The sequence below is a fragment of the Tripterygium wilfordii genome, chromosome 10 (genome assembly GCF_013401445.1).
Source record: "Tripterygium wilfordii isolate XIE 37 chromosome 10, ASM1340144v1, whole genome shotgun sequence".
Lineage (NCBI taxonomy): Eukaryota > Viridiplantae > Streptophyta > Magnoliopsida > Celastrales > Celastraceae > Tripterygium > Tripterygium wilfordii.
Window position 1 is genome coordinate 1,267,946 of NC_052241.1, and position 17,663 is coordinate 1,285,608.

The 17,663-nt window shown below is 34.3% G+C and overlaps 1 long non-coding RNA gene and 1 other non-coding gene across 2 annotated transcripts; one reads left to right on the forward strand and one right to left on the reverse strand.

Moving 5' to 3' along the window:
- Positions 1-4,322: 4,322 nt before the first annotated feature.
- LOC120008296 lies at positions 4,323-4,409 on the reverse strand. Its single transcript, XR_005470423.1, has one exon. It is a non-coding gene; the product is annotated as a small nucleolar RNA SNORD36 (small nucleolar RNA).
- A 338-nt stretch (positions 4,410-4,747) lies between these two features.
- LOC120007113 lies at positions 4,748-9,622 on the forward strand. The gene is made up of 3 exons (XR_005470145.1): positions 4,748-6,333; positions 7,657-7,746; positions 9,012-9,622. It is a non-coding gene; the product is annotated as an uncharacterized LOC120007113 (long non-coding RNA).
- The last annotated feature ends 8,041 nt before the right edge of the window (positions 9,623-17,663 follow it).

Consider the following 17,663-nt stretch of genomic DNA (forward strand, 5'->3'; position numbering starts at 1 on the left):
CAATTTGAGTTAATTGTGTATTCTAGTTGGTCGTGCGTAATATTATACACAAACAGTAGACGAAATTTGTTGGCATTGACGAAGGCGTTTATTTGTCCTGGAGTAATAGAGAAACATAGGGTTCGATAATTTCAATGAATGCAAGCAAATTAAGTGGATTGCTTGTCCCAAACAATTCCAATTCCCCTATGTGCGACCACAGTCATTGCCTATTTTTGCCTTGAAATACTAGCTACTTGCGTATCCAATGTGGTTTCCTACTATTAAGTGAATGGCGATACTCAAATTTGTCAGATACGTATATACCATGAATTTTTATGTGCAGAGTTTGAACTGCTCATACAACTCATTGTTTTTGTCAGAGAACTTCAACTAAAATTTCATCCCTCGTGGTTCATCAAGGATGAGGATTTTTTTTTTCAAGCCGGAGAAGAGGGGAAAAAAAAACAAGTTTGATTATTGTAGATACGTATTTTAGTATTCGGGTATTGTCCGCTCCAAGGCATGAGTAGGTTTTTTTATCACCTCCTCACTGAAAAATATTCTTATTTTTTCGATTCGCCCACTACTGGATAGGAGGAAACTCAATCCTAAACTTCGGAGTGGCAAGCAGCAGAAAGAGAAAGTCCAATTTAGGGTGTGTCTAGGTGAGCCACCCATCACTCAATGGACAGTTGGATGGTAAGATGTATATTCACTCTCCATAACAGAGATTATATGGGTTCTAGCAGTGGACAACACGAAAAAACAATAATCATTTTTTGGATAAATATTTGCAGTCCCAAAAAAGATCCAAGGCGCATAAACTTAACTTATATGGGTCCTAGTAGTGGTGGAAGAGGGAAAATAAGATTTTTCTTGGACAAATATGTGCGGGCCGACGAAGATCCAAAACGCACAATTAGCTGAACTCTAGAAGTGGTGGAAGCGGGAAAAATAAGATTTTTTTGATAAATATGTGCGGACCGATGAAGATCTAAAGCGCACAATAGTTTAGTTGGACTAAAATATCAGGGTAAGAAAACTCTATTTCTACATCCATAATTCTCTAATCCTTACCCAACTTTAGGCAGGCTAGGAAAAACACGTTGTTGATGTTCTCGTAAATAAAACATGAAAGGCAGTGACACTATGACACAGTCCAAGTGACACTATGCTTTAGGCAGGCTAGGAAAAAACACGTTTTTGATGTTCTTGTAAACAAAACAGGAAAAGCAGTGACACTATGACACAGTCCAACTGAGAAAGGAGAAAAAGAGAGTCACCAAATTCTTTGAAGTTGAAACAATCAAAGAACAAGTCTGGAAAAAAAAAAGATGTTAAATATTTTTCTTTACTTTTCATTCATTGTCCCTTAATACGCCAACAATTGAAGTTTCGTTAACACAGGACTTTGCGTGAACTAGAGGCCAAGGATATAAACTGGGACCCAAACACTTCCTCCATATTAGGTTTATTGGTGGGGGTCCTACTACAACGAACCATTGTCGACTCACGTTCTTGGCATGAATTTCATTAATAAAATAATAAATATTATCCGAATCATTACTTTTTTTTTTTCCCCTTTTATTTATCATTATTTTTTGAGTGACTTTGAATGTAGCTATATATGTCAATACTTTAATTGACGGAGAATACACGAAAGACTATTCTACAAAAATTTGTAGATACGTAGAATACCAACAATATAATATAGAAAATTAAGAATCACGAGTAGCTCAAATGACATTAACGTGTGTGGTATCCCATAGAAGTTTTGAGTTCGAACCTCTCCCATCCCCTTTCTCTGTATTAAAAAAAATATGTATATATATATATATATAACTTAGAAATTAAACCTCTCTCTCGCAGATATTTTTATTTTGGAATTTATTGATTGAAACTCCTTTTTCTTATTTATTAATCACTTAACATAGTTTTCTTGGTAGCTCAACTTATGTGTTTGCTTTATACGATGTCATTTTGGTAGCAAGCAAAGAAGAAATTATATCATTACAATTCTCATTACAAGCAATACCATTGTGGTTAAATGTTAGGTTTTGATCCAATTTTTTGCTGTCGTTAAGTGGAAAAATTTAGTTCGTGCAGGACTTACGGTATTAACTTAGGCTCATATAAAATATCTGAAAAACGAAACTGTGTTTCACAATGGATGGATGAGTTTTTTTTTTTTTTTTGTCTCTATTTATCTTTTTTCTTTTTCCTGAATCGCCTTTTGTCGTCAATGCCGTGCTCTAAAGGACGTTGATGTAGCTTATAGCATGGGGCGGACACGTCAAGTCAAATTTTCCACAATTTGTCATGATTGAGATAACTGAATCCCTAAGCCCCGCATGCTCTAAGGACATTGTTAAGCATTCAATACAACATATCACATATGTGAAGAATTATCATTTTTCATAGTCTTTAAGGAGTAGTTAATTTGAACACGTGCATTGTAGGGCATCTAGTCATATACCAATAATTCAATCACGTGCTACTTTGTGTGGTGGGTTGAAGTAGGAAAAGGGTTGCGTTGCGTAATGAATATGGTGTTTATCTATTTTGGTGAAACAAGAAAGAAGATTTGCTTAAGTTTGGATTGTTTTTCATTGCTTTGCATAGTCGTGTTAGAACAGAGTTTTGCAAAATAAGGATATTGTGTGAATCCTTTTTTCACGTGTTTCTTCGGCTTTCAATAAGAAACGGAAAAACAGAGAAGATTCTTTTAGCTGTTCCACACTATGGTGGGCTTTAGGCCCAACTAACAACAAATTGAAATCCACAAAAACTAAATTGGGCCCAAAACTACAATGTATGTTGTTAACTTTGTTATTCGTCAAGAACAGAAGGCCCATAATATCCAACAAACAACAAATTGAAATCCACAAAAATTAAGGGTCCGTTTGGCAGACAATTTTGACAATAACAAATATTGTAGCATATATTACAGATAATAAATGGTGGCAATAAATGGTATCATATATGGTTCATGAAATGCTGATAGATGTTTGGTGTAGGGATGGCAACGGGTCGAGTACCCTTCCAATTAGCAAATACCAAAACCATTTTCATTTAAGATACTCTATACCAAAACCGTTCTAAAACCATTTAAATTTTCAAACCTGGAACCGTTCCATAACCGTTTACTATTTAACTTTTAATATTTTTATTTTTTTCTTTGATAATATTATTACTATAATGATTCTTTTTATTAAACGACTCGGGTACCCTAGACCAGGCACCAACAACCAAACCCGACCCTAAACCATGATAGGTTTGAAAACCAAAATCAAAATCGTTTCCAAAACTTATAGGATCGGTGTTCGGGTTTTAAACGGATCAGGTACCATGTGGATAGTGCTGGGATCGATTTTTTTTACCATCCCTAGTTTGGTGCTATTTTTGCTGTTAGCATATATGGTGTTAACTACTATCAACGAACGAAAAAATCAACCACCATCAACAAGCACTTGTAGACCACCATCAACCACTCACAGATTCACCATCATGGGTGTGCTTGGGGCGACTTGCATCTTCACCTGCACCAGTGCACACGCGCTAGGGCCGTAAGAGAGAAGGTTGGAGAAGGCGTTGATGAGGAAGGAGAGCCGAAGAGGTGCAGGTAGACGTACGGTTGGTAGGGTGTGTTCAACGAGGAAGAGAGAGGTGAAGAAGATGGGGGTATTTAAGGTATCACATTGAAAAGTTGAGGGTAGTTTAGTAAGAAAATGTAAAATATTAGGAAATGGTCAAGAAATTGTTTATTTGAGAACAATTTGAAAATCACAATATTATTGTTATGGAATTCTCCCGCAACATGGGCCGGCTGTTTGGTAGAGCTCAATAAATTATTGTTCAGTAACCATAAATTGTTAAAACTACAATGTATGTTGTCATTCGTCAAGAACCGAAGGCCCATAATATCCGTTCATACTTTACCCTCCTGATGTGTCCACATGTTGGCCCAACTAACAACAAATTGATTGAAATCCACAAAAATTAAGTTGGGCCCAAAACGGCACTGGATAGTGTTTCTTTGTCAAGGACGCTGAGTTGAGATGGATTTCAGATCGCGATGAAACTGCCGGCATTTTTTTTTCCAGGTTTAGGTCATTTTTGCTCTTTAAAGCTTAAACGCACTGGTTTCTCTGATATTGTTCAAATCCAGAAATTTATGAGCGAATGGAGGAGACAACAAGATGCGAACAGAAGGCCCATTCTTTAGAATTGAAGGCTTTTTAATCAGTTTCATCGTAATCTCTTAAAGCAGCCAAGATAAATGTAAGCTATTGGGGAAAAAAAAAATTGAAAAGCGAGCAAAAGATAGGAGATTGATGAAGTGAGCATCAGTTTTAAAAAGCTCGATTTTTTGAATCTTCATGGATTCATCAGAAGTTGCATTTGTTAACTTCTTTCATCATCTGCTCGCAATCCCCATCTTTTCTCAATCAATCAGAAAACCCGCCAAACAAAGAGAAAACAAAAGAAATATAAAAGACAAAATCGAAAGCGGAAGAAGTAAGACTGTTGATCTGCCTGCAATCTCCATCGGAGGCACCATTATATAGGATAAAGCGAAGCCCTTAACACCCTAGTCACTCTAAATTGACTCCCCGAGCGACATCGTTTAATGGGGATAAATCTCAAACGGTGCCGTTTTATTTTTCAACCTTTTTGTATCTTAAACGCTCCGTTTTGAAGGTCTCTCTACTATATAGCTCTCCCCCGCCTTCTGAAAATTGACGACTTTTGGTTCCCGGGTCTGGTGAGTGAAGTGAGTCAGTTACCTCTGCCTCACGAACTGCTGCTCCTTGGCGAAGTAATTATTCCGACTTTGTTTTGGTTTCTGATTTGTTGAATGTTTGAGTTCTCGAGAAATTGAGGCGCGTGATCGGACTTACTCGTCATTGTAAAGCATTTTCATGCCTTAATGTTGTAAAATTAACACTTCGACGTGCTTCTCTCGACGGCGTTTCAAGAGCAAGCTGCGTTGGGCCTACAAGGGCAAGAAGAAGAGCAAAAGCGAGGCGAAAGTCTAATCTGCGGGCGACTTCTCAGGATTTCTTCTCCTGTGTCTATACTTCGGTCCTCAAAGATTGTGTCTGAAACGATGATCCAGTTGGAGGGAAAGGTCTGCACTGTCATGTTCTAAAGAGGGGTCATTACCTAATACCTTGACTTGTTCGTTCAAAATGTTCTTTTGGACTTGTACGTTAATTGTTGTCGCACACTTATTAAACGATGCACGTAAGCTGTTCGATGAGATGCCCAAGAAGATACAATCTCGTTCGTTACTTTAATCCAAGGGCAGACACATTGGTTTAGATACTTGGAGGTTATAGAGTTGTTCCACCCCTTAAATAGAGAAGGGCATTAGAATCCATTGCAATGTGTTCAAGGTTGGTTTGAACTTGGATGTTTGTGTTTCGAATGCACTCATCAATGTCTATGTTAAATGTGGGAGGATGGAGAGCTCTATGAAACTATTTTTTCAAGTCACTAATTAGAAATGTTAGTTGGAATACAATGATTGGTGGTTATGTATAGGTAGAGGATGAAGAGAAGGCATTGGATTTGTTCGTAAATATGCTCAAATGCCAGGCCCAGCTTGCAGAAGTCATGTACTCTAGCATTCTTCGTGCTTGTGCTAGTTTAGCTGCGTTGGAGTCATGCATTCAAATTCATTTATTGACTGTGAAGAGCAATTATAACAATAGCGTTGTGGTCGGAAATTCTTTAATTGATGTGTATGCTAAGTGTGGAAGCATTAAAGATGCTCAACTTGTCTCTGACATGATGAGTGAAAGAGGGGTTTTCATGGAACGCTATGATCTCTGGGTGTTCAATGTTTGGTGTGGTTGCGGAGGCTCTGAAATTTTTTGAAGTGATGCTGAAAACAGAGTGTAGACCAAACAAGGTAACTCTTGTTGGTGCCCTATCTGGGTGCAGCAATGGCATACTATTAGATAAGGTTCAGGCTTATTTTAAATCCATGGTACATGACTATGGTGGTGAACCATGTATAGAACACTACTCTTATATGGTGTGGCTTTTCAGCAGTTCAGTCCATCTCGAGAAGGCTGTGAGTGACTGTGACGTTGATTAATGAAATCCTTTCTGAGCCAAGTGTTATGTTGCGGCGTGCCTTGCTTGGGGCATGTGTTATTCATAAAAATATCGAGTTAGGAAGAATTTCTGCTCAGCTTTCCAAAAACATTGCAGCTATTGGGTGCTACTGGTGATTTCACAAGTTTTGACATTCTCGGAAGGCTGAAGTTTCCACCTTGTTGAGAAGGACATTATTACTATAGTTTTGCATTGGGAGCAGTCTTAAATTGTTGTCCTGCTAAGGTAAATCCAAATCTATGAAACTATATTTTTTATGATTAAATCTGTGAAAGTATGCTAATCCCAATAGATTGTACCTGATTTGCCGTCACCTGAGAATTTTTTCTTTTAATTACAGTAAAAAAAAGCACTTTTAGCGTGCAAGCATTTATGCAACACAGGAGCAACTGTGCACTTGTACCAGGTGATCAAAAAGGGATGTGTAGCATGTGTTTATAGATGGAATTGTTTCTTCTTTTTTTTTTTTTTTTTTCGGTCTCTATGTCTATAGGCGGAGGACAGGCGGCATGATACACACACCTCTTTCATGTCCTTGTGTCCATATTTGTATATAGATTGAAGGGTGAGACATCCAAAGGAAACAATTTCCCCAATCTTATGGGATTTCTCTGAACTCAGTTTACCATGAAAACTTTGATGAATAGACTGTTTTTTATACCTACGCTGCCTACGCAGATACTTTCATTTTAAAAAACAGTGTGTAATTGGTAAGGAACATATTATTCTACATCTATGTATTTCTGAATAGAACTCACTGGGTGTCAATTTGAAATTTCTAAAAACATTGCAGTTATTTGACATCTGGTGTCCTGGTTAGTAATCCCAAATAGTTTATCATTCAAAACCATGTAGCCGTCCTCATTTAGAAATTTGACCTTTAAAATCTCTTATCATGTTTTAGATAATGTTTAGGTGTTAGTGCGCTTCGAAAAGTCTTAATTATTGAGGCGTTTGAGCCTCTTAATCTCTTCTAATCTTGTAGATAACCTTTAGCTAGTAGAGCTCTTTGAAAAGTCATAATTATTACCGCGTTTGACCATGTTACATCTCCAATTTCTCCTTGGGCCCTATATTGGCAGTCCACACTTTCTAATAATAACTTTGATTATAAAGGCACAAGTTCTAGCATAAATAATATTTTAAGTATTCTTGACCTAAAGGAAATATTACTCCAGATTTAACGCTGTCATTTGCTATAATATTTGCATTTAAAAATAATTGCTATATATTAATGAGAATTCGATGAATTTTGGTTAAATATATATTTTACGCCAGCATAGTGTCTTTGTTTCTTTGTACCTTGCACATGCTGTGCAACAATTATGCAAAGTTTTTCCTGGTTTGTATTATATAACCCTTGCCTAGTTTGTATTTGTAACCCCCGTATATATCCAATCTGTAGGCAAATAATGTTTCTGCTATGTGCATGCTCTTTTTATTTTATTTTCTCAGAATTTTTAGTCGTAATGTTTCTGCATTTTATGTTTTTACATGGAAGAAATTTGGTTGATAATGTTTTTGAAATCTTTTCCTTCTGCTTGATAGATACAATATGTTGTTACTTTTCCAGGATAACAACAACTCAACTTACAGGGCAGAGGATGTGGTATTTGTTGGTAAAGTTGTGTTGCAAGGGTAAGAATTGACAATCCAACCACAAGTTTTAATTCTACTGTCAAGTTTCCATTAATTGGATTAATTAACTTTTCCGCCTTTGTGGAATTAGCATTTGACTTTAATTTTATTTTTTCTTATTGGCAATGATTGTTGATTGTGAAGTTACCATTAACTGGACGACTAGAGTGGAGTAAAAGCTTGATTCTTCTATCAATTGAAGAATATTCTGTTTACTAATAAGTATGTGTGATTGTGTTGCCTTGCTCATTTACTTGGGAAGTGGATAAATGACATTGGTAGGAAGTAGGAACCTATCCTTGTTGTCGATATCATGAAAAGAACTTGTTTGCATGCTTTCAAAAGGGGCAAGAGCAAAATGGCATTTATGATTCTTAACTAATGGAAAAAAGATTCATCATTAATCTTCTAAATGAGAGCAGTATCAAGTAATATGTAAAACTACGCCATTTGCCTTGTAAGTTGTAACCATATTAGTTGGTTGTTCACAGTCTGCCAATACTTAGCTTAATTACGTCTTTTTCTTTCTGCTGTGCAACTGTTACATGAATGACTTAATTGCAAATCAATGGGTTTGTTTGGGAATGCTGTGTGGTGCTGTGAGGTGTGGTGTGGTGCTGTGAGTTATAAAACTGTGGTGCTGTGAGGTGAGTTGAAACGCAAAAAGTTGTTTGGCACATCACTTTTAAAACTGTGGTGCGGTGCGGTGTGATACTGTGAGGTGCGTTTGGCATATCTAAATTATGGTTATATTAGATGACTAATAATATTAATATAAAATCACTTAATGTTTATATTGTACATTAATCTAAAATAAAATAATTGACCTAATTTGATTACGTAGGACAATTCAACATACATTGTAAGCGTTTGGGAGTGCTGTGAGGTGCTGTGAGGTAAAAAGCTGTGGTGCTGTGAGGTGAGTTGGAACGCAAAAGCTGTTTGGCGTGTCACAAAAAACTGTAGTGCTGTGAGGTATGTTGTAACTGAACGCAGTGCAAACGCACTGCCAAACACCCACAATGTTGTTCTTCCCTGAGGAATTCGCCAATTTATTGTTGATTCATTTGAATCCTGGCATTTTGGGAAATCTTTACTGGCAATCTTAACTTTTGCACTTATTTGACATTCTGACTGGGAAACTTGAGCAGTATTGATGTTGAAATGTGACAGCAGTCCTAAGATGTTGATTCTTAATAAAAATTTTCCCACCTGGCTTGTTGAGTTTTTAATTTTCTTGGATTCTACTGTGAAACCTTGTGTAGGTGAGAAGAAGGGATTTGCAGGAAGCCGAGGCTTTCGCATGGACTGCTTCGAAGGTCCTGAATATAGCCTAGTTACAGGTTGGTTTAGCTTATGATGTCCGGAGGTAATATACGAACGAGAATCATTGCTTACTTCCGTATATTAGTCATTTAGTTTACCTACCTTTATCTTCCCCATTTTTGCATTAACATCACTATCAAGTCCCTTTCATTTACTTAATTTTGTCATTTGATTTCTTACTAACATACCCCATGCTTTCATTCTTACGATTAACAGTTACTCACTGGACGCAGGCAGTGTAACAACAACTTATGACGGAGCGACGTTGGCACTTCAGCACTGGTTGGCATCGCCATCCTGAGGCCAAGGAAGAACCTTCATTATTTTTGGCTGGAAATAGAAGACAATGAACTACAATACTTTGTTCTCTTTGCTTGGGCATGTAAAGTGGCATGGTTTAGAAAATGAACTGCCAAAAACTAGGTAGAGGTAGATGGGCTGCACAAAACTGGCCCATGTCAGGTGGGGTCCAACATTATACAGTGTCATTGTTCTTTGACCAAGAACCTGGCATATTAAAATGGAGAAGAATCTTTGCTTGTCTTGGTCACATGCTGTTCTGTGAATGTGCAGAGATGGTGTTTTTTATATTTGTCAATTGACCATTTCAAAGGTGAGCCATGAGCCATGAGCCAGGGACCTATGGGCTATGGCTATGGTCGGTGACCCAGTTGATTGTATATTATAAATACTAGACTAACATGTAAGTTTTATTCTTCTACTTTTTTATGATAAATCAAACGTCCACGTGACTCAACCCTGATAAACCATCCGCGTAGTGATTAATAAACAAATAAAAAAACCCATAATTATAAGTTTATATTAGCAAATGAGCCATTGATTGAGTGACAATGACTATGCATGTCCCTGACTGAGGTCATGGGTCCTAGTCTCACCTCCTCCAAATATTTACAAGGAGGAGTGTGGGTTTGATTTGTGCCTTCTGCGTGGGGCCTGAGGTCATGGGTCCTAGTCTCACCTCCTCCAAATATTTACAAGGAGGTGTGTGGGTTTGATTTGTGCCTCCTGCGTGGGGCCTGTTGACACCTGTACTTTCATAAGTTTGATCTGTTGGTGTGTCATATATTGTATTTGTACTTGTACTCAAAAAAAAAAAATTTATATTTTTAATAAAAATTATTGTTGGGAATAAATTAAATTTTATAGCTTTAATATTTCTGTATTTCTTTTGTTCATAAAGGTAAATGATAAATCTATGAAAAAATTAGTTACATATGTGAATTCCTTTAATTCACTATTTTGTTAAATAAAAAATATTATTAAAAATAGTTGAAACTATTTTATTAAAAAAAGATAAAAAGTAACGAGTGGGACATATACATATATAAAATAATGCTACATACCTCCAAAATAAAATTCTTTTTTTTTAAATCTATGTGACATGTGAAATAGTCATTGATTATAAATATACATATACAATACACTTAACACTCACCACTTCACATTGATTAGGGACAAAGCGTGGAAATCAGCGCCCACGTTTGACAAGGCCGCTTTTGGAGTGGACTAATTAAGATTTGTGATGCTTTTTAGGAGATAAAGCAATTAAAATTCTTTATAAAAAAAAATAATTAAAATTCGTTAATTTTTTTCAACAAAATTCACAAAGGAGAAAAAAAGGTTTAATTAATTGTTTTATAATTGCTGTAAATCATGTTTATATAATTACCATGCAACATTATTTTGAATATGATTAAAAAGGGTTTTTTTTTTTTATACTTTTGTCGGTTTAATAATTCTGCACCTACACATATAGGGTTGTACGGAAATACCTATCCTTAAAAGCAGGGGAAAATTATAAAAATATCTTAATGGGGGCAATATAATATTAAATATATTTTGAGTGTATTAATTAGTAATAAATAAAGTTCAATTTTATAGGGGCAAAAGTAAAGAAATTTGAGTTTAGTGGGGACAATAATCCGAAAAATGATTTTTTAGAGATCAAAATATAAAATGAATATATAATTTTATTTTGAAAAATGGGGGCCAGACACCCTATCTCCGCCCATGCTTAAAAGCATTTTCATTTTTCATTTTTTTAAAATTTTTTTCTTTCATATGAATTTTATTTGTATGTGACTATGGGAAAGAACATTATATAAGTGGAGGAACATTTCACGATTTAGGGCTTTACCAAACAAATGTCATCAAACGAGGTAGCTCAGATGACACTCAAGTGTGTGGTATCTCATAGAGGTCTCAAGTTCGAACCTCCCCCATCCCTTTCCCCTATAATAAAAAAGCTAAAATGGTCATGAATTAGTTTCCTCTAAATATATTTTTTTAAATAAAGAATGTGTGAAATAATTAATATTTTTATGCACCATAGAGAGAGGACATGCATGCCATGCGCTTGCATAATGAAAACAATACTTTCGCTGTTTAGGGAAAACGACCAACCATATAGGCTATAGCAAAGTAGAACACATATATATGTGTGTCTATATATATATATATATATAACTCATTTTTTTCTTCTGTAATTTTTTTTTTTTTTGTTTTCTTCAAAATGGAGTCTCATGAGGACCCTTTTGAGTTACATATACATATGTAAACATTTATATGCAATTTATATTCATTCATTGATTGTGATATCATTCTACATGCTGAAGCAAACTTTAAAAAAAGTAATTCATCTACGAGGAGTAAGATCTAAGGAAAGATAAAGTTTTCGGTTGCCTTCCAAGGCCAACTTTCGACACATGCACAAACACATAGATATTTATATATATGTATGTATATATAAATATAATTGTAGTGCCTACAACTTTATTTTAAGGTTTTTACCCTTACTTATCTTAGCGAATTAATTATTTGGTTATGTTTATATTGTCTTATAATATCACATATATCACACATATAAGAAATTTTGAGAGATTTTGTATTTACATATATAGTACTTATTTAATAATATATAATTTTCCTGGTCCATTGAAATTAACATGTCAAAGAGTGCCACACATACACGTGTATATATATATGTATAATATATATATATATATATATATATAACAATTATTGGAAAGGGAAAAGGTAGGAAAAGAAGAAAACACAAAAAGGAGTTTTTTGCGAAGTCAATTTGAGTGTAATTGCAAGTACCCTTTTGGTAGTAAAACTAATAATAATCAAAGATGGATGAAAATCATCATCATCATAACGAAGAAAGTGAACAAAGGCCACGTAAAGAAAGCAAAAACTTATCAGAACCAGCCGAGCCGACCACATAAAATATATATATATATATATATATATATAAAATAAATTAAACATAATTTTATTATTCGAGGGATTGGAAATAATGAGGTTGGAATTATCATATATAGTCATGAGTGGGGAAAAGCAGAGAAAAATATAAATTAAATTAAATAAATAATAAAGAATTAAAAGGAATATTTAGGTTTTGGCGACATGACATGCAAAGGGTTTGCAGTAACTTTAATTATATATATATGATTCATCATCTCTACTCTGCAAATATTCGTAAAATTGCTAGCTATGCATGTGTGTTTGGGTGTTGATGGAATCAAGCAAGCGTGCCTGTGCTTTCTTAGATGAACCCAACAATCTCCTCTGCAAGATTCTGACATGCCCTCCCTCAGCTCCTCTATATAATATGTACGTATCCCTATTAATACTATGGGCTAGTTTGGAAGAGCATTTCCAAAGTAACAGATATGCTAGCAGAAATTGTGGTAGCAGAAATGGTGGACAATTTTAGTAGTAGATATGCTGCTTGAATGCTAGGTAGGTGTTTGGTTGAACTTTTACTGTTGACATTTGTGTTGTATAGCATATTGTGATAAATTACGTACAGGAGTATTATGTATTTTAGTTGTAACATAGACATATACATAAAAATTAATTTGTAAAATAAAGATAATTAATTAAAATATTTATAAATAGTTAAAAAACATGAGTTAAATATTTTTTGTCTTACAATATTCATTGTAGTTTTTTTTTATATAAATAACACTATTATATTTAAAAAAAAAAACCTAACTTCTCAAACCCAATTGGACTTCTAAGTTCTATCTCGTCCCTGTCTCTCACTACCCAATTGGAGGGTTATTTTCGGAATTACATTAATTGTGTGAGGACAATTTGGTAATAAATGTCAAAATGCTGGTAAAATTGTCCCCAAAGGAAGCATCCTTAAAATGCTAGAGAAATTGCCTCATAATTTGTGCCCGAAAATTGTTGGTTGACAAGTCCATAGCATTTATACTAGATGCTAGTATAAAAGATGATAAAAATGCTAAACCAAACGGGCCCTATATATATATATAGACACACATATACCATAATTATATGTAAAAAAAATTAAGTATAATTAATTGTAATATTCTTATAAACAACTGTTACGATTTGTGCTAAAGGGGACATGTAATGCATAGTGGATTGGGGTAGTATATATCCAAAAAGGATGGGGAGATTATGCAAACGTTGGCCCCCATTTTTCACTTTCGAATGATCACCTCACAGCTCACACACACAAACCCACTATGTCATGTATATATATATACACACAAACGTATATATATATATAGAGAGAGAGAGAGGCCATACTATATATACAACATAAGGGCATATATATATATATATATATATATATATATATATATATATATATATACGCCTTTTCTTTTTCTTTCAACATATCAATGCAGATAGAAAATCCTAGCTAGCACATCTACTGATCAACATATATATGCCTTTCCATTCATCAAGAAGACCAGTCCCCATCACAAGATTTAAAAAACAAACCATGTCTTGCATTTTTGTTTGTCGAGAGAGATGGTACTGCTACTTTGACAATGACACTGTTAGTAAAGTCTTGAATAGTGTTTTTTGAAAACAGCGTGTCATTGTATTTTTTTTCTTTTATGAGAAATCATGAGAGATGAGACTTTGTGTCATATAAACCCAAATACTTGAATCCCTTCATTTTCACCAAGTATATGATAAGTCACACATAGTTGTCACGGAGAGTTGAACTTGAATCTTCTAATTGGAAAGATTAATTCATCTTAATTAGCCGACTCGACCACCCCTAGATAGTTAGAGGTTCACTATACAAAAGTGAATGAGATTGTTGACTAAAATGACTACACTCTTGAGATCACAAAGATGCTTTTAATGTCCAAAAGAGGATCCATGCCATGCTATGATGATGTTATAATGACGATATTTAAGACCCTCGTTTAATTTGCATGATTTCTCTCTTCTTCTTTTTGTTTGAGTGGGAAGAGAGAGAAGGAACCCAGAGACACTTTTCTCTAGTGGAAACATTTTCATTGTAAAACACTAAAACTAGAGGGTAGTAGGTCCCCACCCTTAATTCCATGAATTCTGATACACTAAATCATGTCCTATATATATATATATATATATACCTCACTAGAAATAGAATGACCCCATGAAATGATCACTACTTGCATGTGCCCATAAAACCAAAAGAATTTCAGGTATTCGATTGTGTGTCTCTCAATTCATATTGTAGAATCCCATGCATCATCATTACGTCTACTCCAATACATGCTTTCATGTTCTTCTTCTTTGCCTTCAATGGGAAAGGTTTCGATATAGATAGCTTCATCGTGTCATTTAATTGTTATCCTCCCACATTAATTATCGTCTACATTTTTGAATTTCTATTGATTTTCAATCCGAGGAGACAGAGCCTACAATTATTGTAGATACAATTAAACACAAATCTATCCAAAACCATGTTAAGTCATGGTTTTTGTGTGTTACTGAATATTTTGATGATAATGTAATAATATAGTTGAATTTTTTTAAAAATAATAATACTAAATCCTAAACCGTAAATCTTAAATTCTAAACCATAAATACTAAATCCTAACATGCCATTTAAAAAAAATGATTTGGGGATGATCTTAGGGGGAATTGTAGCTAATATAATTGTAGTCCCTCTCATTCACAATCTGAGTGTCTAATATATATTAATTAATTAAGATCTACAATAACTTAACAAATTAATATTCTCAGAGGCAATCAAATTTATGCCTTTTTTCCAAGCTTAACTCATTCTATGCCATCTATATATATATATATATATATATTACGATCATGGGCAATAGGCCATTGGCTACGTCCATTGTGCAATATTACACACACTTGTCTTTTATTTTATTTTTTTGTAGCCGGAAAACTTCAATCACACACTTCTCTCTTTCTGTACATGGAAAAAGTTTTCCTCAATGTACCCGCACTAATGCAATAAAGTTGCAACTGCGTAATAAATAAGAGAACAGGCACGCAGCTGTCGGAGCTCTTATCACCGTCAAATGATTACTACTTAATCCGTGCAGACGACTACTTAATCCGTCTGTACGCTCTTATCACCCGTCCAGAAGGATCTTCATCCTTCTTTGATCCATACATCCACTAAGGCCCCTTTGTCACTTCACGCACTTGACCCATTCGAATGGCTAAACCCCACATCCCAACGGCACCTCCAAAAACAACATTCTAGCAACAAACCTTGCCTCCATAAACAATCTGAGTCAGATCCCAAATTTCTTGATCAAACTTAACATATATATATACCATCAAATGATTTTAATTTTAACCACAGTACAAGTGGGTGGAAAGTTGGATCACTTAAATAAATGAATTTATTAAGTTCATAGTTTACTCTCTGTTCTACAACTTAATCCTGTCTTGAGCTATACATGTATTGATGTGTACGTACATACTTTATACTTGGACTCACCTTAATAATTTATCTTCCTCTCGTATAAAGTAGAATTGAACCCAAAACTGGTTGATATATATAATATTATATATATAGGTCACTTTTTCCAATGGCATGTCATGTGTGTAATCCCTTCATAGTGCATAGGGGGACTGACTTACAGTTATAGAATTCGTTGATTGACCCATCTTTGAAAAGTCCCCTTTTATCAATGACAAAGAGGGTGACAATATATGATCATGATCTGAAGAAAAAAAAGGGGAGAATTTGCAGCTTTTCAGCTTCAATTTCATATAAACATATCACTTCAATCCTTGAATTCTTAACCCAAAAAGAAAATATTAGTTGGGATATATATATATATATATATATATATATATAAGTATATGTATAGGCAGTTCCTTTGGGTGTGTGTTTTGGTTGCCGGGAGGGTGGGAGGCACATGGTAATATCGGGAAGGATGTCCTATAAAGGCCACGTCTCTGGTACATGTTTTTGATTTCTTAATTGGGTTGTGGACAAACAACATCATGCACACCAAAGTTCAAGTTTCATTCTTTTACGTATATAATTCTTTAATTAGCTCTTAATTATTATAACTTATTACATTATACAATGATAATGTGTTTTGCCAAATATCTTATGTTTTCATTGACAGGTAATGTCATCATGCCATCCCACTTTTAATGTCAGACCCCTCTCTGAATCTCTGGTCACAACAATACTTACAACCCCACGCACTTCTAAGCTTGAAACTATTCTAATTTCTTATTTATAATAAAGAGGTTTTAAGAAGATTATATGCAGATTGTAAAGATTATTGTAGTTTTGGACATATAATAAGATTGGTTCCAAGTATTTTGACATGATAATACGTGTTAATTATCTCGTACTTAGTCTATAAAATTGAAGTCTATTGTCTTATCCCTTTTTAATATTATGTGGATTGTTTGAAGAGGGAATATATATATATATATAGCAAGGCTAAAAATTTTATAACGGTATGACATAATTCAGCTCCTCTAACATTAAAAACACGTTTTACGTGTTTAAGTACCCATTGTGACGATCCATGATGAACAAAGATGTGCAAGCCCATGTTTTAGAGCGGTTAATATATTCAATGTGTGTTAAGCTGAGAATTCAACAATAAATATAAAAAGGGTAGCGGAATCCACAGATGAATTTGAAGTAGTAAGTAACAGTCCATCTCAAATATAAGCACCTGTTTTAGTTTAATATGTGATAATGATAAATTATCAAAGGTTGTGAAGTCTAATTTTATCAAAGGTTAGTGAAGTCTAATGTAAAGAATATATTTTGGCGTTTTGTGAAGTCTAATGCTTTATGACTCATTTCTATACTTTCATGCTTTGATTCATGTGAGACAAAAAATAAAATAAAACTATGATTATATATATGGCTTCAAACTAAACTCAGTCATGGAAGATATATTAAAAAAATATATATATGTATACGCCATAGATGTACATTGTAAGTTTAACAAAACTAACCTAGGTATAAAAACAAATCTATGAACATTTAACTCATGAATATCTCCTAGTGTAACATATATAAGACACTTGGGTATCTTTCATTATATATATATATAAGTAATAATATGGGTTGTAAGTATCTATTATTCCCAAGAATCCCAATTGTTTGGTCATGCCTACCCTAAAATCCCCCTCCCTAAAAAAAAAGGATCCGGGGGAGGATCGGTGCACTCAGCACCGATTCTCAATCAGTGCACTATTTGATAGACTAAAATACCTACAAAATTTTAATAAATATAAAATATAAGTGATTTGAATAGTTAGATTTTAATTTCATCAGACGATTCATAATT